Source organism: Pagrus major, chromosome 16 (genome assembly GCF_040436345.1).
Source record: "Pagrus major chromosome 16, Pma_NU_1.0".
Classification (NCBI taxonomy): domain Eukaryota; kingdom Metazoa; phylum Chordata; class Actinopteri; order Spariformes; family Sparidae; genus Pagrus; species Pagrus major.
In genome coordinates, this window is record NC_133230.1 from 25589269 (window position 1) to 25614460 (window position 25192).

Below are 25192 nucleotides of genomic sequence, written 5' to 3' on the forward strand. Positions count from 1 at the left end.
AAATGACTGAACCAACATGACAAGGCCCAGAGACTGAGAAGTGGAGAAAAGAGCTTATCTTGCTCGGAGATCAAACCCACCGACTGTTCAAGCAGGGAGGGGGCTGGACTGGGGAAGGAGTGCTAATGAGCCTGAAAATGTTTCTCAACATAACACGAACACAACGGCTGCCAAAGACCCTCCAAAGCACTTCATGTCTGTCACAATGCCCAGGAAAGAGTGCAGATAAGGGTGCATCGTGTCTAACACAGCTCAGTGGAGCGAGCTACTGGGGACGCAAAGGAAGGGAAACAACAGCAATATCTTGCAAGACTGCAGAGTTATAGCAATTTTGTGTCGTGATGAGTGATATATGAGTGGTAAAGGTAGACAATGATGAATGGTCTATTGCTCAGTTGGATCCATATGTGGTCAGCGATGGATTTATGCACATCCCAACACTCTTTGCCATCTGCTCTTCATAACTTTGTGGTATTAAGATTTATCATCTTTCAAAAGAATCCCATCATGACGGAATACGGATCAGGCTACGGCTGTGGAGAAATTTGTTATCTAAATTAAAAGCAAAGAGATCTGACACAATTAATACCGCACAGTTCAAAGAGAAGAGCACAGCTTTGATTATTTAACAGATCATGCTGAATATATTAGCAGAATCAATTGCCTAGCTTAGGGTGCTTTAGAAAAAACATCAGAAGAGGTTGGGCCTTCTAGCTTTCATCTGAGACAATAAGAGAGTCAATCTCCACCCACTGATGAGCAGGTGGGATGTGCTAGAGTAAATGTGTACCCAGAATTTGCTCCATCCATCATGGGGACAACGCAAGACACATGGCGCCAACAGAACATCCAAGCAGCGAGCACTTTAGCCTGTAGCACCAGCTGTGTTTGCCTTTCCAATAGGGCAAGGATCGTCTGAGACCTTTTGGCTACTGGACCAAGGTAGGTCAGATCAATCACAATTTGTATTGTTATAAGGATTGACCGGTGAGCAGGCTTAGATATAATGAGAGGGGGTGCAGGATGGGGTATTTCCATATGAACAGGGTTATTGGTTGTGGCAACACGTGCCTCTTCTTCTCTTAAGAAGATATCACAAACTCAAATAATACATACAGACTACTGCACACAGCAGAGACATGATGCAACATGACTGTTTCCAGCATGAATATATAATCAAAAGGTTGAATTTTACTCAGCAGCAATGTGCTGAAAGAATACGCTTTGAGCATAAAAGATCACACACACTCAAACAGGGTTCTCTGCAGCAGCTGGATTCAAGAAATCAAATCTCATATGCAGATCAATACAGCAGCAAATAGCTTCTGTACCCAATAGTCCTTGTACCCTACACCTCATTGTTCATACATTTTGATAATCAAACTGCTTCTTGTATTTTCATGGCTTGTAAATCACTTGTTCGGGTTCAAAGTGCTGAGATAGCACCTGCTCCAGACTGAAATACTGTACGCCGTCTGGTAAGCTTACAGGAATTACATGCACTGCTACTCAAGTGCTGCCCTGGGGGCTTTTTGCCTTATGCGCACCACTCGCCCTATGATTTATATGACCATCAATAAAAGAATGGTAATGGCATGTCTTGCAGTTATTTCTTTGGGGTTAATGAAAGTCATGATCACAAGTGAAGTTGTCTGGTACTGCTTAAGAGCTACCTCGCTCCCTTCTTCACCAACACCCCGACCATCTGCACGGTAACTATTAATCAGATACCTCGTTTGATACATTGTTAAAGCACCCGCCAACAGTTTAATCTTCATTTTCTTTGCAAAGCTTACAGGCCAACCTCTGCAGGTGACCAGAATGAGTGCAATTCAATTTAGACCTATGCATTAATCTCCACAAAAGGTCCAGGAGTTTTGACTGTGAAGGATGGCATGAATGGGCGCCATCGGTTCACCATGTCGCTCTGCTGAGCTGGACAGGAGGTTCCTGCTTGTGCAGTCGAGCAAGGGGATCTCGTGTTGGAGCCGATAAACAAAGTGGAGCTGACTGAACAAATCCCTTGAACTGGATGAGTGTGTGTGTGAGAGTGTGTGTCCACCAGCACAATGGCCACAGCAAAATTAAAGTTAAATTCAGAATCTCTGAATAATGCAGCACAAGGCAACTCTTTTTGGCTGTTTTTGAGAGTAGATATTATTTTTAAAAACCAGGATGGGTATGTCACTCTTCTGTTGGTGTTTCTTTTCGGCCTGTAGTTTTGTGCACCCGAAGGGGTTAGGTTTAGGTTTAGGTCAAAGTCAGTCATGTCTCTTTTAGTTGGCGTCTCAGTGAGTGTTGGGAGCAAATGAGAGGACTCGGCCAAGATGCTGTCAACACCAGCTTTTAGTTCACCTGCTTTTTATAGCAACCACTCTAGACACTGCTGGCCGTACGCTACCAGCAAACACTTTGAAAGCCAAATATAATCTCAACCACAGAAGTAAGAAATAGAAACATACAGGCCACCATTATGCCCGCCTGACTGGACTGGTCTGCACTGAAACAGACAGGCCTTGAAAAGGACATTTCATTTCAGAAAGAAGCTTTTTGCTGATCTCAATTTGATCCACTTCAAATCCTTCTGTCTAGGAGATGCACCAGTCATGTGGAGCTCCTGTGGTTTTTCCCCTGCAGTGCCTCTCTACCTAGAGACGGTAAAAGGCCTTCATCCCCGTGTGACAATAAGCACAGATGTTACCCATGCCTGATAAGTCACATGCACACCACCTTATATGGAGAAAAATGTGCAGCGGAGAAGACATGAAACATTGGCGTTTCTCGGCGAGCACTTCAGAATTAACGACGATGGGCACTCACACACAGCCGTCCAAATGGGCTCCAGCGAGTAGAGTTTCTCACTCTTCGAAAGTTGCTGTTCCCACAGAGCATCAATGACAAGATGAGTCATTTTCCCACAACAGCCGATTGTTCTTTTTTACATAACGTCACAAAGTTACACACTGTTTATCTGACTTCAAAACACATTGTTTCATGAAGTTGGGAGGTTCCTGTGGTAATGATGTCACCGCTCCATGAGCCCTTCGACTTAAATTAGAGAAGTGATGAGCCTGTGAAGCAACTCTGAGCCACCCAGGAGAGAGGGTAGCATTACATTTCCCTTTTGTCACTGGTAAACAACTCTGACAACTGACAGTCCTGCCAGCTGAGAGGCATAACTCTCAACCCGTGCCACAAAGGAAAGGACTGAACAAGCAAAATGATACGGTTTTTCATTAAAAGGAAATTACAGGTCACACTCAATCAGCATCACTCTGGGTCAAGACCCCGTCCCAACCCGGGGAAAAACAGAATAGTAAAAACATAATGTTCTCGTGGTTGAGGATTTCTTTGCCACAAAAATTTGAACCACAAAAGTGAAAATATGTATGTGGTGCCACTGCTTCTGACCCTGCAATTCTCTTGTTGATCGCCAAAAGAAAAAAAAAAACAGGGTGCACACATGAGAACAACAGCAATTATCTAAGTTACTATTTCTGTACAGTCCATTAAACAGGCAGGGGATGAAATATAAACCAATCTCAGAGCATGCTCCTTCTCCAGAAAAATAACCGGAAGACATTCTTTTCTCTTGCACTCATGTTGGGCTCAGTCTATTTCCTGGATGACAATGATCCAAGTAAATGATCACAAACTGTTTACTTGTCTAATCTATCATTAAATAATCATTAATCACATTAATTAGCAGTAAAATATCACGCTTCCTCAAGGTTGAACTTCACCAAGAGCCCTCAGACAGATCAATGAGCACGCCAGCCAGCCTCTCTGAGTCAAACATTAGCCTGTGTTTTTATTATTACAACCCTCCTCAGCAGTGTGCAAAGGTAGCAGGACAGTCAGACTGACACCTTCGCGTGTGGGTTTCCATGACAGAGATCCAAAAGGCATGCCAGGCCCTTCCCTCCTGCTCCTTTGGTACATTTGCTCTGTTTGCCCCCTCACTCCAGGGGTCCCGGGACCCTTTTGTTACCCTTCCAGCCCTTCCACCCCAGCACACGGCCAAATAACAATACAATCTGATGGTAAATCACACTCAAACACAACAGCAGAACATAATCAGGCATTTAGTGGAACGGCCTATGCTCCCGATCTCTCAGTTCATAAATCAGAAGGAAGAAAGAGAGGCAATAAGTAGCGTGTGTGACACTGCTGTGGGCTACATGTTGAACTTCTACACACTCAAGTGATCTATTGTGTCCGTGGAATGAGACTCAAATACCTTTGGTATCGAGTTTTAATTAATTCTCAAGGCTGAGCCTGGTGACAGGATGCAATTTATTTTATTTATCACACCAAATTAGGTGTTACTTTGCACAAAAGGCTTCCGAAAAAGGATTCTGCATCCTAATGAGGGACCAGACAGTTTTAATATCTGATTATAATAAAGATAAAGAGCGAGGTCATTCACTGTCTCTCTGGGATAATACACACAGATGAATAACTACTTTTAACACAGTTGCCCGTGGTGTACTGTCTCAACGAAGGCAATTATAATCACCGACAACAGGACAATCACATGTTTTGCAGGGAGATGATTTCAGTCACAGCTGCTGAGATTTACTACTCACAACAACCAATGACAATTCACTGGAGAAATTAATGCCGTATTTTACGCACACACGCACACGCACATCCACAAACTTTTGTTTCACAGACAAACTTTTAGCAAATATCTTCATCAGTGATGCGTTTAGGTGTCGCAGCGGACAAAGCGCGCACACAGAAATGAACGGAGACCTTTAACAGCAACGTGACAGAAAGAAGTTCGCTTGTAACTTACCGGCTACTGTTTCCTCTGTTAAAACATACTTCTCGCAGTGTTCACGCTTTCCCCTCTTCGCAGCCGCTAAACGCAACGGTATTGTGTTTAACAGAAACATAAAAACCGGATTTTATTGGAGCGTACTTCCACGGTTCCTCCGTCTCCAGACCGAATGTTCCTGGGACGGAGCGCCAAGAGACTGCGGGCTCCTCCCAGACAATGTGGGGTTAAACTCCTCCTTCCGACGGACACACAGAGGGGGGATGGCCGTGTTTTTTACCACAGCAAGGATTATAGTGGGAGATTAATTAAAGTATATTTAAATGTATGATAAAACACGGTAAATCGGGGGGTTCCCAAACACTGGTTCGTGGACCTTTAGGGGTCCCTCGCGGAGATGACAGGGTCCTCAGGAAAATGAGATAAAGTTTATGACTATTTCACTTGAAAGATATTATATGAAACATTTCTGCATGATAACTTGTGTATTTACATCCATAAGCGGAAATTATATATAATATATAATAAAAAACTGCTAATTAGAGATGCAGATGTGTTTTTAAGTGCCCCCACCCACCCCCCCATATGCCTCACAGTGGTTTGGGCCGCTGCCAATCAACCTGCACATCTAACACCTGTCTCTCTGGAGCCTCTCAGCGTGGTGCTGGCCGACCAGTAAGTAGATATTTTGCAAAAGTGAACTTTAAAGAACTATTTTTCTCTTGTCACAATGTTTTAGGTTTAAGCACCAAAAAAAATGCTTGAGATGAGGTTAGGAAAACAGTGTTTGGCTTAAAATAGCTCCATGTTTCAGTCGCCACAAACACCGCTGTAGATGTCCTGAGGTCTCGGTAAAAACACCTGGTTTTGTCGCGACAATTAGAAAATTTCCCGGGTTCAGGGGTGTCCCCTTCAGGAATTGCTCTTGAGATTTTTTTTGTTTACTGCCCCCCCCAACAGTGAATTGAAATATCCGCCCTGCTCAACTCTGTTCAAACCCAGAAAAAATCTGTATTTTTACTCAAGGTAACGGTGTGTTTTATTTCATTGCTTGTTGCTATGACTTTCAAGAAAACATCAGATTATTTTTTGATGGAGAAAGGAAGTAAGTCAGAAAATGTGATTAATAGTAACGTGAATAAAACTTTAACACATTACCTCGCCCGTGAACATTTCTGCCTGAGTCATGTCGTATAGTCTTTCATTGCAATTCTGGTTGTTTTACAATGAAGACAACAACTCCCATGATCCCTCGCTACTTCACGATATTATCAAACTATGTCTTTTGTTTGTTTTAGCAGCAGAATGACCAAACTGTGGCTTTTCATATTTTAATAGAATGTCTGCTTTACAAACTGAGGCTGTGGGTTTTAAATGAAGTACACATATTTGAGGAAGGATTATGGGAAATGCCGTGTTCTTGGAGCTTGAGCCGTAATAGGGATTTAAAGTCAGGATATCTCAACCTATGCTGCTTCGATTTTAACCATTCTTTTTGTAATCTGTCTCTTGTGAGTCCCCGGGAATTTAGGGGCAATACTAAAAGCTGAAGTACCTGTTCAAAAGAATCAAGGTGTGGATTTTGCCAACAGACAGTGGTTTGTATATACTACATTGATGTCCACATATATTTGTCAGTACATACGGTCCATGACGATATGGGCTTCTGAACACAGACGTGGACGTGGCACCCAATAGGGTTTGATATTTTTAATTGTTAATGAGAAAAGTTTAACTCCACTTCTTTACTCACTTACTTGCACAGACAATATATCTAAGTGGAGTTTTAACCACTTATAATTCAGTATTAATGAGGCTTCCTTGCGATAAACTATTATTGAATTTGGATCTGTGTCCTGTGGGAATCCATTTGTCTATTTGGCCCTTGACCTGTAAAGCTTCCTAACCTTTGCTTCTCAGCCAGCTGGTTTGCTTGGAAGGGGGAACAAGGTGAACATATTTTGCATAACACCAACAGCCCTGTCTGTCACATGGACTAATGAGCTGATAAGCAGCAGTGATAGCAAACAGGTTTGTTTTCCTCTAGACGAGAACTGTCATTGTTATTCTTGGACGTCACATTTCGACTATTCATCCATCTCTATCATTCTCAGTCACCCGCATCCAAATGCCTCCCCTCCCTGATAACACAGTCGCGATGGCCAGCCCTTCCTTTCCCGCAATCTCCCTCGCAATGCCCGAAAAACCATAATCCGGCCTTTCGTGTTTCGTAACGTGGCTCTTTGGCCGGGCGTGTCGGCCCAGGCCAGACCGATCTAATCTGCATATCAGCCCGTTTACAGCTGCTGCAGTGTGGTCCGAATGGAGATGCCTGTTTCTCTTCTGCCTATTTCTGTGCTGCTCTGCTACTTTCATCACACATCAATTTATATCTGTCTACACAACGAGCCGCCTCTCGTGCCCCTTTACTTTTAGTTAGCCGCAGGGTATTCAGCTCCGGTTAGCCAAGGATATTGTTTTGAAATCGTGTTATGCATCTTCAGGAGTGTAACAGGATACAGGCAATTGTGGCTGTGAGAGGACGTGAAAAGCAGGGATGTAACCCAGGATTCAGATCGTCTTATTCGTCCAGAAGAACCAAAATGTTGGACTTCTATTACTGCAGTAATCCACTGAGAAAATGTCATCAGTGTTACCAGTGACGTGCTGCACATCCCCACCCAGTATGTAATGTTGTTCAGTGCAGCATTCTGGATATATTCCAACCACATAGAGGCTCTCTGTGTCATCTGGCAGTTTTCAGGAGCTCTGGTCACTCCGCATCTCATTAAACATAATTGGCTCTGACAGACATCCTGCCACCCATCATCTCTTGCTGTCTGTCTGTTGCTCTGACACAAGACAACAACCCTTCCAGGGCTTTCCCTTAAACTCAGACGAACCGGTAGAGGATCAGCGATGGCGTTAGCATTGGTACTGCCAGTTTTTTTTTTTTGCTTTAAAACACAACAGGGGGTAGAAAAACAGCAAGCTCAGCCAGCATTTTCTTTTCTTTCTTTTTTTTTCCTGCTGACGCACAACAAATATTCTATACATACTCAGGCAGGTTCGGGCTCAGACACATGTACACACACTTATTAGCACCTGAGAGCCTTCTCAGCACCCGCAGTCCAGCAATCCTGTCCGTCTCCACTCTAATAGGGTCCTGATAGTGGTTCTATGTGTATGTGAGAGTTGGGGAGGGAAGGTGAGATTCCCTGCTAAGTGACTCTTCCATCCTACAATGTGATCCAGCTATTATTACCACTGCATGAGGGTCGTCCTGTCCAGTGTCCACATGCTATTACCATGCTCATTTGTCATGTAGCCTTTAATGGCTTGCTGTGGTTGGGAGAAAATTGTCTCATACTGTTGTTGCAAAGGCTGGCAGGCTGGTGTAGAAGGCGCACTGCGGTCTGTCTGGAGGGGAAGATGGTTTTTGTGCATCCAGAATACAAAAGGAAAGAGTTATCGTAAGGTGTGTGTGTGTGAGGGAGAAACAAGGGAGGGCTATAATCAGACACTCCAACCACACCCTGAAACAACTCCTTACTTGTTTCTAAATACAGCAGCCGACGTTAAAAGCATCCACGTTCACAAAGAGGCGACCGCAGCAACCCACACAATAGACAAAGGAAATCTTTAAGCACAAAAAGGCGATAGAGTGGTGATAAGGCATGAAAAAGCCGGGCCATTTTGGAAAAAGGCTTTTAATTGAACGCGACAGATCTGATCAAAGTGATAGCTTGCAGACTCCTGAGGGCCTAACTAATGAAAAATCAATGACGACAACGAGTGAACAGTGTGCCACAGCAGCCGACCTCTCGCGCCAGTGTTGTGCGGGTCTTTAAAGGACGGACTGAGCACTTAAAGCCCCTGATTTACTTTCCTGTACAAGTGATTTCATTAGTATTAGATAAAAAAGACCTTTGGAAAATGGCTTTCCGAATGAATTTTTTGAACTGTAGACCTGTGAAAATGACTCAATAGCAGCATCATCCACAGTTTTCATTTTGTGTAGAAATAAATCCATCTGACCAAGCAAGAAGATGTTTGATAGAACGGCCTGTGTCTGCTATCAGAGGATATATAAACCTGTATGGATGTATTAGAGTGGGAAACCACATATGTGATAGATCTGTCCCCCGCACGCTGCATCATCTGTCTGTCTGACTGCTTGTCTGCCACACAGATATGTTATTACTGAGAGGAGGGAAGACAAGCAGGTGGGGGACTTGGTGTGCCTGAGCTGTTGATTGCTTGAGCTCGAGGTGAAGAAACTATCACATGGGTGTGACCGATTTGGGACTTGAATTAGGGTTTTGTGTCCCTGTGTGTGGAGAAAGGATTGAGACAGCCATTTGATGAATGGGAGGATGGGACTGTAAAACAAGGATAAAGCTAGAAAATGGGAAAGTGAGGCTGCACCTGTGGAAAATAAGCCCTGGTTCAGGTAAATGAAAGACCACATTGGCACCCAAGGCCACTGTGTCTGCATGAAGTGTTGAAAATCATGTTGGAGAAAGCCATTTTCTCTCTCTGACTGATTGCCTGTTTCCATCTACTGACGATCATTACTCTCAAATGAATCATTTCAAGGTAAGCGCACCGCGGTTGTTAGAGGATATCCGCACCTCGCTAACAAATAAGCCAGGGATTAACAAGACAACATCATGGTATCAGTCAGTCAACATGATCACTACTGGAGATGAATCCCACACAGGTTCAGTGTAGATGATCTCACATTGTGCAGGATTGCTGAAAGACGAGAGCAATAAAAATGCAGCATCCAAATTATGCAGCATCAATTAAGGAGAAATGGATCAAAGAAAAATAGACCATGAGCAGTTCCTCGACCTCTAGATGGATCACACAACAACTGACAAGATGACAAAGCAGAAAAGATTTTCAGCAACACAATATTTTGATTTCTCTTTCATTATCTTTGTTTTTGTTCTTGTTACCAATAGAATTTAATCTGACAAAACGAAAACTGACTTTGGCTGACATGGTTACACTCCAAAGAGAAATGCAACAAGAATAAAATCACAATGGCAGAATTTGGCAATGACTCTACAATCACTCTTCAGCTTATTGTGTTGTGGTTGGTCTGTGTTGTATATGTATTATGCATGTATTGAATATATGTGTTGTATATGTATTTTATCATATGTAATGTATCAGTGACTTGTTAATGGGTTACTGGTGTCTCTGTCTCAGCCACTCCACCCCTCTGTTGCTTGGTCCTGTTCTATGTAACTTCTGTGAGTGGGTAGCATCACAGTGTGTAACACTTTAAAATCACACACAGCACATCTACGGTAATCATGACAGCGGTGAAGAGTGAAGAGGCTGTTGATCATCAGACACGTCATTTTGACAGAGGTTTAGCTAGTGACATGTTATAGCCAGATGTTATTGTCTCTAATTTACGTTACATTAGCTTGTCTTGCTGTTACTGTTCTGAGTGGTGTGCAACGCCTGTGCAAACTTCGACCGCCGCATGGCAAAAATGTCTGAGCACAAGTGTTTACTTCAAGACGCAAGTTATGAAGACATAACACTGTAATGACATGCTAAGTTTTGTTTGTAGTTAGCATGTAACGCTACATTATATCTTTCAAATTATTTTAAAAAACGTGAGATTTTTTATTTACGACAGTTGTGTTGCACTCAAAAACGAGAAATCACACAAAATTTTAATTCCTACATAATGTTGCTTTAAATAAAGGATGATGATGATGAGTTAGCTGCTTCTGGATCTATGTGCATTCATAAACCTTGCCCATCTGTCACTTTTCATGTTTCATACAGTACAGTATGTGCACTCTATCATGTTCACTGAACATACAGTACATACAGCTGATGGTATAACCTAATGCTTGCTCGCTCAGACAAGCTTTGTTGGTACATGTGAGCATCTGTTGTGTGAAATAGTGAAACCTGTTCTATAGATCCCTTTAGGCTCCAGTGCTACACAAAGAAATCTCAGTGAACAACAGCCTTTTCTTTATCTCTTTAAGCCCCTATGTTTTATCTGCACTGAATTTCTAGCTTTTACCAATTCCTCTCAGGCATCATTGCCCACCTACATTAGCTCCGAAACATCCATCTGCCTAGATTTTCTCTCTGGTGAATCTGCAGCGACTGACAAGAAAATTGCTTATCCTAAAAAAACATGTTTGTCTTCCCACCAGGCCGTGTCAAGAATGGCACACAGTCGCACCGTACCACGTCAAACATGGGGAGAGAAAATATGACTGACGGACCGATGTTGGACAGCTGGATGTGTGGTCAGCATGACATCAGACCACAATCTAAAAATGCACCCAAGAAAACACCAGAGTGCCCATTTTTACATCTTTTTTAAGTGAATGTAGGGCAGATTTGACAATGACAAAGTTGAGAGTATGTACGTTGCCAAATATATCCCACATGAGAGAGGAAAATGGATATAAATGATTGAGTGACTGTGGGGAGATTACTCTATGAAAGAAAGATCAGGACTGGACAAGCGTCGTCTTTTATAGACTCACAGAAAGAGAATAAGGAAGAAGTCTGTAGCTCTGGGCTGGACAGACAATTTAAGCTGCTTCAAATCTCTTCACTCCTGGTCAAATGACTTCAACCGCAGCCTCACAGCCAGAGGCCAGCGGAGGGGAATCCACAGCAAACACAAGGACATTTAATTGAGTTACTATAAGCTTAAATTGAGTCAAATGAGAATAACATATTACAAGGCAACAAACGTACATTGAAAATCAAAAGCTCTATTCAGTAACAAATGGCAAGGGCTGATTCCAATGAGGCAAATGCAATCATTCACTCTGAAGTGCCATGTGATTTGTATTGGGCCATGCAGAGGCTAAACTCTTCTTATTCTAACTCAATAAGGGCAACACACAAACTGAAAACAAGCCACACAATTCAACTTGGAGAAGAAAGCTAAAGGCTGGGAACAACAGATGTGTTAATTACACTCTTTAATTGCAACCACACAATTTCTTTTTCACCACTTCATGTAGCTATGACAGTGATATTGCTGGCCTTTGTGGACCCCCAGCATAATATCCAATGTGTTAGAAACAAATGGGCTCTTATTGTTCCATTAGGACCATGATTGTCCCTCCGCCAGCCCACTAAAGTAACATTCCCACACCCATTACCTCCTCGCTCCCCGCTGAGAAACACTTTCACACCCATGTGAAGGGAGCAGAGCGCAGAGCTGTTAAAATCACCTTGTTAAAATCTGCTCATTTCACTTTCTTAATTAGAAACACTCACCATGCAGTTTCCCACAAAATCATCGCCTACCAGTACGACGCAGAGCACCACCAAACCCAAGCGAGGCGGTTGTCCGTCTGGCAGCTCAGGTTTTAAAGTGGGAAATTGAATGACCTGGAGCTGTTAATGGAAAGCTGATACTTCCCCCTCAAACTGTCTGGATTGGTTTGTTTACAGGCGCTGTAGAGGCTTGCATGGTAACAATGGATTAGTTTGTGTGCTGGTAAGCTTATATTTCCAAGTGTGTGTCTGTGTTTGAGGCTCTTAAGCAGTTTTCAATGTCTCCTTGGGGATAAACTTAAGTTATTATGGCAGATCTGTCAAGTTTTTGACTTCTCCACATGTTGAAGTGGTGTGAAATTGGGCTGGTGTCTTATGTAGGCTTTAAAAACAAGAACAAAAGAATAAGGATGAATTAAATAGCATGTTTAACTCTCTAACATATGCCACAATTGATAGCATGTCTGGCTAACTAGCTTAATACTTATAGAAGTAACCAAACATTACTTACAAGGCCAAAGAGGACACCATTAGCTAACTACATCAGTTTGTGGGGCGGCACATTCAATGTGTGGATTCTGGTACTGGATGGTACCAAAGAGGCTGTTTACACCTAGCATGGACATGCATCTACGGTTATCCAATCACAAGTGGACCACTCTAATGCTGCATTCCATTTGAACGGGAAAGTCAGAATTTCTGAGTTCCTAGTCGGCAATTTCAACTGGAACACCCCTCGGAGTTGGATTTTCGACTCGGAAAGTCAGACACACGTCCCCACTCAAAATCCAAGATGGATTATCAACAGCTGTGAAATGCTGTTTATTAGCACTTTGGTCTCATTAAATCAGTCTTACACACAGTACTGTCCAACTTCTGTCTGTGGACATGTTGCTTCTGTGTTTGTGTGCACAAAATGTAGTGTTATGCGTTGTTATCAACTGGTATTGCTAACAACGACTTACAATGGCTAACCTGGCAAGAACTGGTATTCTGACTCGTACTGGAACACGGTCAACTCGATGTCATTTCCAGCTCCGACTTCAGAGGTAAATGAAAGGCACCTTAAGTAAAGATATGAATGCCCCCAAGAAAATACATATTGAGACTGTATTGGGATCTGATCGCTCAGACCAAATTTGGAGGTGGTCTGACTAAAGCCGTTGGGCCTCCAGTTCTAAACACAACACTGCATGGTTTTGCAAACAAAAAAGATGAACGTGTTTATTTGTATATAGAGTGGGAAGGTGACATACGATCACAAGTGGTCACTTAAGACGCATGTGGAGACGCATGTTACACCAGGTCTAAACAGGCTCAGAGTTAACACTGACCTTAACAGCCTTGTCCTGCTCTTAATTGAATTGGTGGAAGTTTGAGACAGCATAACATTTTCCAAACACCTCAATTAGTCCTCATCGTAAAAAGTTAGAATGTTCCGGTTTTCAAGCAGACCTATGAGACAATTGGTCAATTTCACCAGACTCAAAATGTCCCATATCCACCGAGCATCAATTCTAAGGTATTGAGTTAAAGTGAGATTAATATTTAAACCCATTTTACAAGCCTTGCTTCCTGGACATGTGGGAGAGCTGCGAACAAAAGAAAAGCACTCAACACGTTTCCATTTTGTAGCAGCTTGTCTCCCCTGGTGTTTGTGTTTTCGACAGCAGCCCTTTGTGTGTGTGTGTTTACCTATTAGCCTATTTAGCTAATAATAGCTAATGGATGTGTGCATGTGAGACTCTTTTCATTTGGGCTGTGAAATCGGATTAGTTCTCCTGTGTGCTCTCCTGCGCTCTGCACGTGTGTGTGCGTGCGCGCATGTGGGCTTGATTCGACAACAAATTGTGTGCATGAGGGTAACCGCTCCACAGACGGGGCAGAGCATCTATTATTCAGCGGACAACTTGCAGTGTGTTTTTGCATTTACAGGTAGTGGACAAAATAACTGAAACACTAATAGAGTTCCCCTTTAAAGGAGCTTTATGTCGACTTGTGGTGCTGTTGTACAAATCCTGAACTGCGGAGTAACAGGATATTGGAGCTTTCGATTCGAAGGAAAGACTCCAAGTTTAATGTTGTTTAGGTCTGGTGATTTGGGAGGTCGTGGGAAGCAATGTGGGCAACTGCTGCAGGGTCCAGAACCTCAACCCCGAAAGCTTCAGATGACTAGTTTGTGCTAAATTAACTGAAAATTCTTCTTTCAAGCTTCCTGTATTTAGCGTATTTCTTAATTAATGCAATTCAATTAAGTTACCACACACAGTTAACCTGGGGCCAGCGTTATAGCATATAAAAACTAATATATTAAATGCACAGAGGGGAAGGAACGGGGGTTTTTAGGGGCCCACCTGCTCATTATTTTTGCCCTTAGACCTCACAGCAGGTTAATCCGCCTCATCTTTTTTCTTGTCATGGCTCTGGGCCCGCATTATTTTGAACTAATAACCTTCTAGCGCTCTACTACAGATTTACATTTTTTAATCAATTTATTTATTTAAGTTTGACTTGTGTCAGTGGATCTTTATTTAGTAGTTAGACCTTTGGCAGTTTATCTGAGAGTTAATTTACCAGTCAAATTATATGTATCTGGGACTCCACATTAACACAGCATAGATCACACTGTCAGTTGAATGTGGATTCATCTTAACAGTGAAAGAAATTAGGATTTCTAACAGCAGATGAGTTTCCTGTAGATGCAAATTATGTTTTCATAGGTTTAACCGAACAGCAGATTAAAACATAGTTACTCAACTGAATCAGCTCCAAATATAAACGATGTCTGCATCAGCTATATAAGGCTCATATTAAATTTTAAAAACGTATGAATCCACATCCCATATAATATAAGCCACAAAGCATCCATTAAAAAGTGATTGTCAGACCTCTTAAACAGCTGACGCACACCACTAATTGGTACATTGGTTACTTTGCTCTGTATCCAGCCTAGTAATTACGATGATGTGATGATATATATGTGATCATGAAAGTTGTTTCATATGAATTGTTTGTCTTATTTTGTCCACCGCCTGTGTTTATGTATATTTGCACTAACTCTTACCTGCTCACTGTTGGCATGGCACCACAACTATGAAAATAAGGTCCAAAATTGAAATAAATAAATAAAGTGGAATTATCCTTTAAAAGATTTTTAAATGAAAGTCTGTTCACCAGACGTCTCCAACACTCTTCCCACTCCCACATCCTCTGTCTACTCCCTGACTACCCTCTCTGCCCTCACCACTTTATCCCCCCCATCCCTGGTCTGACCAGGTCCACCTTGCTCACACACTAAAGAGTGCCAGATTCATGTTTCTCATTTTCTCCCCCCGGTGTCCCTCGTGACACTCAAGGCATTGGGGGAGGAATAAGACGGGGTAGAGAAAGAGAAAGGGTGGAGGCCAAACAGGTTGGAGCAGATTGTGTGCTTACTCATTAGCTTCAATGCCCTCCTTCACCCTGTCAAATCCTCTGCACTTACCCCTCTGACACTCCTCTGCTCTCCCCCACCAACATCATTATTCACTGCTTCCTGCTCTGAATTTAGCTTTCATTTCAGGGGTAGAGGTGTTGCGGTGTCATGATATTTAAATTAACAGGGATATTTAAAAAATGAAATATTTATATTGTGTTAATAATATGCATATGATAATATTGTGTGAATAATCCAGTGAAGATGTTAGATCTTGTGTCTTTTGTTCATGAGTATTTGGTTGCCTTTTCATCTGAATTGAACGTAAATGTTTTTTGTACACTTTTTAAAAAAGTTATGGGTACAGACTCTCTACACCTCCCTACACTCATAATTTAATGGTAATCTATTTGCCAAAATAGAGAAAAAACACACAGTAAACAAAGTTAAAGATGAATATATCGCATCAGGAATTTGTTTGTCCATGATAACCATGCAGCGAAAATCTGATATTGTGACAGCCCTAATTTTAAGTTTTGGTTCACTGTAAAAACTCAACATCTTACCAAGCATATATACTAATTTAATAGTTGATCATTATATATGTGTATAAAACACAATCACCTCACATTTCAGTGAGATATAGGAAGTTTTTAGGCACATCTTATTTCCAGAAATCTTTAGAGAAGAAAATGTTCACTTGTTCCTTTTGCTTACTCCAAGCAAAAAACACTCCTTGTTAGGCTTACTTTTTAAGTGGCATTTGTTTTCAGTGTTGAATGGCACTTTTACTGAGTTTGGTTTGACATCTTACTCCAATTTCAATGTTGCGCTGCTTCTCCGACTCAAACCCTAAATAGCTCCACAAAGGCAGCATTCGTTGCAGGGATGTTGTACTGAATTATGCTGTACAGGCAAAGCTCTTGTTGTGTCTATTGTCTGACATCAGTGCACATTCTAAACTCATCCATGTCTCTCCGACATGTCATTACCACTGGCTTTCTCTTTCTCCTTAGTACACACTGTGCTGCGAATGCAACATTATCCAAAGTGAGATTGGACATTTTCGCAGAGAAATGCTGTTTCTGTTTCATTTTCAATCCAAATGAAATAAAATGCAAGACTATCTCAGATACAACCTCGAATGTAGAAGTACACAATCTTCAAGAAATTAGTTTAAAGGGACAATATGTAAGAACTCTGGTTAAAAACATTCATAAATTGACCAAAACTATCAACCGAATGTGAAGAAATAATAGTTTTGATTTTACAACGCCTATGTATTATGTTAGAGATATATGCTGAACTTAGCATGCTAACCAGCTAGCAACAGCCTGTTCTTGACCAACAGTCCTGTGTTTGCAATGTAAACACCAACACCTCCTTGGTGCTCCAAGCTCCCAGTCTGGCCCACTAGATGCATGGCTTATCAAGCTTACTAGCTAATGGCAGCTACAGTTAGTGGTCACTCTGGTGATATGCTGCCCCCTGCTTGTTTGGAGTATGAACTGGTGGCCAACTCTTACATATTGCACCTTTACACCAATGTGAAGTTGACATCATCTCCACAAAACTGCTTAAAAATGACTAAAACCTCTCTGTTTTTCACTTTTGATTTTTAAACACAACATAGAAAATGTGTTCGGCATAGTTCGACCAAGGACATGTTGTAATTTTATAGCCTATGTTCACATCCCAACCAGTGATTTCCCTATTTAAAGGTTAACTTCGTTTCAAGTGAATTCCCTCCAGTTTGAAGGGTAATTTACTGCCCTCTATAACCTCTTTGCTCAAGATGGAAATAAGACCTAAAAATAGCCATTGACTTCTTTTTTTAAACTGCATTTTTAGTTTAGTTTCATGAACCAGGATGTAGCTCCCACTGAGAGGGCTCAGTTACCAGGGAATCTGAGCAGACTACGACACGCTTCACTGGGAAGGTAGTACGAAAAAAGGAGGAGGGGAGGATGGAGAGAGGAGTAAAGAGGTGGGAGGCCAGAGGAATAAGAAAGGATAAGGGGAGGAAGCAGTGCGGAAGAATAATGAGGGGAAAGCATGTAGGGATAGGAAGAAGGAGGAAAAGAGATGTAGAATCAGATGGGGCGATGTGAGGAGTGCAGCATCAGCGCTCCTCTGCTCATCACTCATTTGTCATTTCATTTGCAGGGGCTGCGGGGCAAAGCATGTATAGTTTTTATATCATTCCAAAAGAGGACAAATGGTCCCTGACTTAAAGGGGAGAGTGGAGGGAAAAAGAGACGAAGGAGACAAGGTTGGAAATATTTGATTTTATAATAATTATAGGATGGTCAGCTGCTGTTGGTCATCTTTACCCACCTGTTAATTTACCACCACAACAGGAAAGGAAAAGAGGGACAGGAAGGAAGAGACTGTGAGAGCATTTCCTCTACAATTTCTCTGGGTCATGGACTTCTCAACTCTGATTACACGAGACACACACACACACACACACACACACACTCTGTCTCTCTCACACTCACACTGGTGGACATCTGCTGTGGATAGGCCCTGTCACACTGAGGTCTCTGCTGGGGCCGGCCGTCACAGATGTTCTCAGCGAGGTCTTCAGTCCATCCCTCCACCCCTGGGAGAGTTCAGAACGGCAGTCCAGAGAGACGCGGAGACAGGAAATCTGTTCTTTTTCTATTCAACTAGCCAGCGGATCCATATTACACAGACAGACACACACACACACACACACACACACACACACACACTTCGGGGCTTATTACCAAATTAAAGAAATGTGTTATCTCTCTGTGCGAGTGTGTAGGTGTATGAGATCAAGAGAGAAAGCGTGCCAGCGTATCTGATATGTGTGGGTGGGATAATACGAAAGAGATTGTGGGAGAGTGTGAAGGAAGATTGTAAGAGAAAGTGCAAATGTGTGTGAAAAAAAAAAGTGTTTGCTTATGTGTGTGTGTGACAGCCCGGAGATCCCTAATGCCTGCTGGTCATTAATAAACATGATCATGAATGTTTAATCCCCTTCAGCAGAGTAGCAGGGGAACCCTCATGGGTGATATTGACAAAGTCACACACACACACGACAGACAGATTGTAGGAGCGGCAGGAGGGAGGTTTAAGACGCTTGACGCAGGGTTAACTACTTGTGAGCAGGACATTGGCTCTACTCTTCTGTGAAGGAAGATGAGGGGTTTTGTCTTTAAGATGTTTTACAGAAAAACCTTCAATTTAATGTCACTTTTGAGGACTTCCTGTGTGTCTAAAGATAGTGTCCAACTGTACAAAAAAAAGCACAATTAACAGTCAGAATTCGCTGTAGGGCCTCATTTTCCTTGAGGAAACAAGAATACATTGTGTAAATGGGCCTGAGGGTGGGATAATTCCACTCATTCATGGCTAAGTTTAGCTTTATTTCAGGAATTTTCCAAGAATGAGCAACTTGAAACAAGACAGAATAAAGTAGATCTCTACACTTGAATTAAAAATAACTATACTTGTTTGATTAAACATCAGGAGACAAGTTGATTTGTATTCAAACTACAGAATTAATTTAACTCATTTGCAAATTGTCTTCAATTTTTGATTTCTGGGACTCAATAAAATATAAAAGTGATCAGTATTAAGTTGGTGATATGTTGCTGTGCAATTATTTTCTTCAAAGCTACGGTAAGAATTAGGCTGATAAAATATTCATTTTCCAGCCTTCTCTTGTATTTAAAAATCTCGACAGTAGCCACTGATAGGATGGATGTCGGAAACAGCATTTTGATGATGGCCTCTCTTCTGTAATATAATGCACAAAGCGTTTGTTGTGTGCTAAACAATTATCAAAATTCTGGATTCTTCCAAATTAATACTAGGGCCGCAAATAACGATTATTTTCATTGTCGATTAATCTGTCGATTATTTTCTCAACTAAACAATAAGTTGTTTAATCTATAAAATGTCAGAAAATGTCGATCAGTGTTTCCCAATGCCCAAGATAACGTCCTCAAATGTCTTGTTTTGTCCTCAACCCAAAGATACTCAGTTTACTGTCAAACAGGAGGAAAGATACCCAAAAATATTTACATTTAAGAAGCTGGAATCAGAGAATTTGGACTTTTTTCCTGAAAATAATTTACTTAAAATCAATTATTAAAATAGCTGGCGATTGCTTAAATAGTTGACAACTAATCGAATACATTAACATACATCTTAAGTTATCAAGGTCAAACCCAGTGTGTCTTTAAAAAAGGGTCTTCAGCAAGTTTTTGTTTCGACTCCTAAAATTAGAGCACTGCAGCATGATGCCAGTCTCCTTAACCTTAAAACACAATACAATGTAATTTATTTTTAAATGTGAGAACGGCAAAAAAAAAGTCCTGCTAATGTGACTAAAACAATCTATCCAGTTTAACATCTGTCATACATGACTGCCTCCCTTCTGTTCCAGAGGCCTTCTTATTATCCTGTCTAATACTTTGGGCTTATTTGCATAAAAAAATATCAACATTTTTGCTTTCATTAGAGCTCATTTACACTTAAATAGTCTGTGAAAACTGTTGACAGTGTGTTCTGTGGATAACCCACAGTAAATGGGACATTGTGTCTGGAAATAGATGATTCTGTTGAATTTTTTAAAAGTAATTTTTCCAATTCTGGGAGTCCAAGTCAGTCAAGTCTATTTCAAACAGCTGATATGAAGTGGTAAACACGGTTAAAAAAAAAACAAGCATCAGTCAAAGACACCACCGGGTTTGATCAGAGTACCTTGATCCCTACAAATCTGTCGACTGCCTCCTATTACCCCCCTCCTCCTCCTCTTCCTCTCCTGCATGATTCTGGTGAGTCAGGAATTTCCTATCTTTTTAATTTGACATCGTCTGCTCCGTCTCTTGAGCGCAACGACGCCTTCAACTCTCAGGAGGGAATCTGCTTCTCACTACCGTAAACAAACACAGGCAGACAGCGAGGAGGGCTTCGGGGCTAATTACCAGCTAGCTGCAAAGGGGGAGCAAAGGAAACTGCTTTTGGGGGGGGAGGGGGGTGCAAATGTTGTCTCACGTGTGGGCAGGTAGACGCACACTCACTGTGGCACTTAATGGAAACAATGAGGCTTGTTTTGCCGGTTGATGAACCAGGTGTCACATCTGCAGGAAGGCGCTGACTCAGCCTTTAATAACACACTTTTATAAGGTCTTCTTTCCGAATGATGACAGACGTGTGAATGGAGGCGACACAGACTGCATGAGAACAAAGTGGATATAAAATGTCTGCTACGTATTAAGGCTGTGTGTGTGAAGCTTTATCGCACACCCTCTGTTGCTGCAGAGTGCGCAAGAATGAGGGACTACATAATCAGGAAAATTGATGTAAACGCTGTGGCTGAATATGAGTGTGTATGACTGCAGTATGTGCACGTGGCCACTCTAATGAGAGCAGCGCTGATTTGAAGTCAGACAGCGGGAGGCTGCAGCCTGTACCTGCCTGTCTTTACCGATACATTTCATGTTTCCCCCCCAATTTCCAGGCACAATGTGCTGCGCTGTCAATCGCTCGCACCGCTTGCTCAGCATCGCCCCCCTCCTGCCCCCGAACACACGCACACTCCTCGTTTGTGTTGGCAGATTTAATAAGCTCCCCTGTCACCCAGATTACACACAAACACACAACACCCTGCCTGCTGTGAATCACGACTGGGTCCTCTCGGAAAATCAGGACAGGTGTTTGCCGCTCGTCGTCGTCACCTTGACTACCCTCTCCAAGACTCCTCCTTGTGTGACCCTTTAACCTCCTATGACCCCACACTCGACTCACAACACGCGAAGACAGTTTTGAGACGAGAAGCAGGAGCACTGACAGAGCTTTTCTAATGAGACTGAGGCAGCCGCTTTGGGAAAACAAGACATTTCTGCGCAGATAGTCACATGTAAACAGATGATGTATGTTTGCTGATATTTGTGTTTTGAAATGGGGCCAGTAACAGGGAAGATTGGGGACTAACAATGTTAACAGAGACAAGAGTTGTAGACATCAATTCTGAAATGTGAATGTCTCTGCCTGTGTAAACCATGTTTGCTCTAATGGGTTTAATTCTAGTTGCATTGTGGCACTGCTGACACACTGCCAATACTAACACACACACACATACACACAGTAAGTTGTGTGTAGGAAAAGATATTCAGTGACAGGCATGTAAACCGCTGATAACACACACACACACACCTCCTCAGTATGCAAATACACACTGACTTGGCAAACACGGGCTCTTTCTCCTCCTGCTCCTGGCATGGCGTAAAAAAGAAAACACTTGCCATCCAATTTTTTCTTTCTGCCCCAAGAGAGGAAGCAGTGAAATATGCTCATGAAAGTTGAGGACAAAATGAGACGAGTTGCTACCTTCAAAAAACAAAAGTGGAGCACCACTCGGCAGCATTGAGTCTGGATTTGATTAACCATCTACCATCGTTGGTGTGCCTCAGATTGAAGCATCTACGTATCATAACAAGACTACATCCCGGCTAGCACTTCTGTAAGGCTGCAATGCTCACTGGAGAGGAAACCAAACTGCTAAATCAAAAGCTGAGGTACAAAATTTCTGTTTCAATGTTTAGCCTTTGTGATGAAGTAAACATTATAATTGGCCATATAATAAAACATATATACTCTAGACAACTGAAGTAGATGGCGACTTGTTTTGAGATGTTCCCATCAGCCTCAGAAAATATTAGCGACAATTTTCAGGCTCAATAGCATGTCTGTAGACACTAACATAGTGATGAACTATGTACTGTAAAATATATATAGGCCTCAGTTATCCTGCTAACAGTTGAAATCCAAAGATGTCGACCTCATTGAGGCGATACAGCAAACGCCAGGGGATCACCTAAGTCATTAGCATTCATCTTCTGAGCATCATGAATACCTACACCAAGTTCAATGGCCACTGATGCAACAGTTGTTGAAGTTGTTGAGAAAGCTGTGTCTACCAAAGTGGTGGACTGTCGACTCACGTGGCCAATTATAAAAGACACGATAAATATGAACTTCGCTTCTAGAGAGCCTACATTACCATAATAAAGTAGTTACAGACAGCGGGAGACTGCTGTCAGCAAGAAACTGCTAAATAAATTGTGTATAGAAGTTTTTTATTTATTTTTTTACAAAGTAAAAAGCTGTTTTAGATGACTCCATTAAAAAATACAGGACAAGAAAACAGAATAATCCTTCAATATATGTACAAATGACTGCATGCTACCCATTACTTATTCATTTAGTGTTTTGTGACTTTTATTTGATGAAGGCCATCATTACTGAGATTTGTGCAGTATTTTCTTCTTTTATTATATAGTAAGAAAAAAACTGCATGAATTACAACTCCTACCAGAGCTCAAAAGAGCAGCCAGTGAGAATCCGAAAACTTCTGTTTAAGACCGAATATTGGCAGGTTCACACCTAGCCTAAGTGCCCTCGAGCAAGCCACTGAATCCCCACCAACATCCAGCTCCAGGGCTGCTGCTCTAACTTCCTGAACTCACACTCCCATGTTGTATGGGGGGGGACAACTCTTGTGACCTTGCTGCCTCTGCCAGCCAATTTGCAGGAGGGTAGGGCCCGAAGCAGGGGTGAACTCGTGTCGAGTTCCTGGGTGAAGGGAACTTTGGACACTTCGGTCCAGTCTGGAAGAGTCTGCTGGCTCTGATAACGGAGGAGCTGGGCAGGCAGTCAACGGCTGTGGAAACTTACACACACTCCCGCAGCGGTGAGTAATTACGGTGGCTGCAGAGTGTGTGCCGAGATAGGGGATTCCTCTTCTGCATAACTAGGTGGATGGAAGATGGATGGCTCTTTTTTTTGCTCTAACTCATTCGTTCGTGCTCATTTATTCCTTTGAGCAAACCAATGCAGACGCCGTCTCTCTCCTCCACTTGGCACAGACTCCACCACTCGTGAATGTAATATCTGGCCACGGCAGATAGAGGCCGATTTTAGTCTGGAGGCTTTGGGAGGCCTAATCAATAGCTTTAATCAATTAAGAATGCAGCAACTGAGAAGCTGCAGAAACGGGCCAAGTCTCACACTAAAAGGAGCTCATTCCATTTATCACACTGCTCCTGTATCGATCCGCAAAAGGTATAGAAAGAGGTATCTGATGAATTAATTTCAGCACGGTGGTACCGTGAAGAATCTGCGTGGCAGCAATTTTCTATGCCCTTATCTTTAAACTGAGCCTGTTGTTGCTTCAAATGAGGGCATTTCATGTGTAGGTATACTTGGCCATGGCACTAGTGGGCTTTTATTCGTCTCAGAGAGGCAAGAGAGGTGAGCACTGCAGATTTTGAGCTGTCGCACCCTCCAAGAACCCAGTCTGCCGTACTGATGAGAGCTGCAGTACCACGCTGACCTCAAATGGTCATACATGGTACTGACGCTACAGATACACACACTGTGGGGCTTTTAATGACAGCAGGAGAACAATATCCACTGTGAATAAGAACCACTAGTCTTCAATATAACCAAAACTTATTAGAGAAACTTATGCCCTGAAGTTGGACATCTTTAGTCCATATCAGACTAGGAGATTTATGTCATATTAAAGCACATTTACAAGCTAAATCCTAACCATCATCATCCTGTCTAATTGACTTCCTCACAGCAGGAACCTCTGTCTCTGACTTACAGTAAAAAACGCACATTATCACAACCACCTGGGCATGAACTATTCTAGCAGTGTATGATTATTGCATGCCATTTTGGTTTAGGTGCTCTCATTAGTTGCCCATGCTGGCGTAATCCTCAGCTAAAAGGTCAGGCCCCGCTTTGTTTTGTTCCCATGGGCCTGGCTGGGGGTTTATATGGACAATAACATGACAATGACGTGCAAATGGCTTGGCACAGGACCACCATTAGATTTAGACTGAGTCAGGACTGTGCCTATTGGTTATGCAGGGAAAATCAGACCCCAGTCCATCCCTGAGCCATATTTGAAAGCCAGATCCAAATATAGACATTTCATTTTATAATATTTCCTAATTAGAACGTACGTTTGCAAACATGCCCTTTATTCTGCTACAGATAAACAAGTGAAGGATGCTGGCACTCGGTAGAGAGAGGATTTATTTTTATTGCCGTCCAAAGGAGAGCTAGCCAACTGCTGTGTACATGTACGTCTGTTTCAGGGCAGATAGTGGCTGATTTAAAGTCTCAACTTGTCAAATCTTTCAGTGGGAAGGGTCAGTGGCAGGCTAGACCCGGCTGACTGTCTGAGCCTTTGAGGGTCCAGGTGGGAGCTAGAAATGTATAGACACAAAACTGGATATTTTCTGCTCAGCTTTATCCCCTAACAGGTCTCTAGATGCTAAATCCAGAGCCAAACTATGATTATTTTTCGTTAGCATTTGGATTAGCAGGCTAAGCTCAGGTGTAATTGCAGGTAAAGGCATTATGCAGCACACTGAGCTTCTCTCCTATTGTATTTTCCTCTATTAAAATCAAGAGCGCTGAAACAGCACCACAATGTAGGCAACTGTTTAAATAAATCCTCTAGCTTGTGTTTTCTGACACTTGCTGGGCCATAAGTGAATATAGAGAGGAGCTCAGTGTAGCAAGTGCTGAGTAAGCACTTCCTCCAGCTGTAGCAGCCGGGTCTCTGGCAAGTGCAGGGCAGAGGAGGGGTAAAGCGGCGGCCAGCATCTTCTACTTCCTCCACATCTCCCTCATTTGTATATTCCCTCATTACC

The 25192-nt window shown here is 42.3% G+C and overlaps 1 protein-coding gene across 1 annotated transcript in view; it reads right to left on the reverse strand.

Moving 5' to 3' along the window:
• LOC141010111 (rho guanine nucleotide exchange factor TIAM2-like) overlaps positions 1-4973 on the reverse strand; it is a 73814-nt gene extending 68841 nt beyond the window's left edge. The window contains exon 1 of the mRNA XM_073482935.1: positions 4802-4973. The gene's annotated coding sequence lies outside the window, so the exon portion shown is untranslated. The remainder of the gene's footprint in view (positions 1-4801) is intronic.
• Between the last annotated feature and the right edge of the window lie 20219 nt (positions 4974-25192).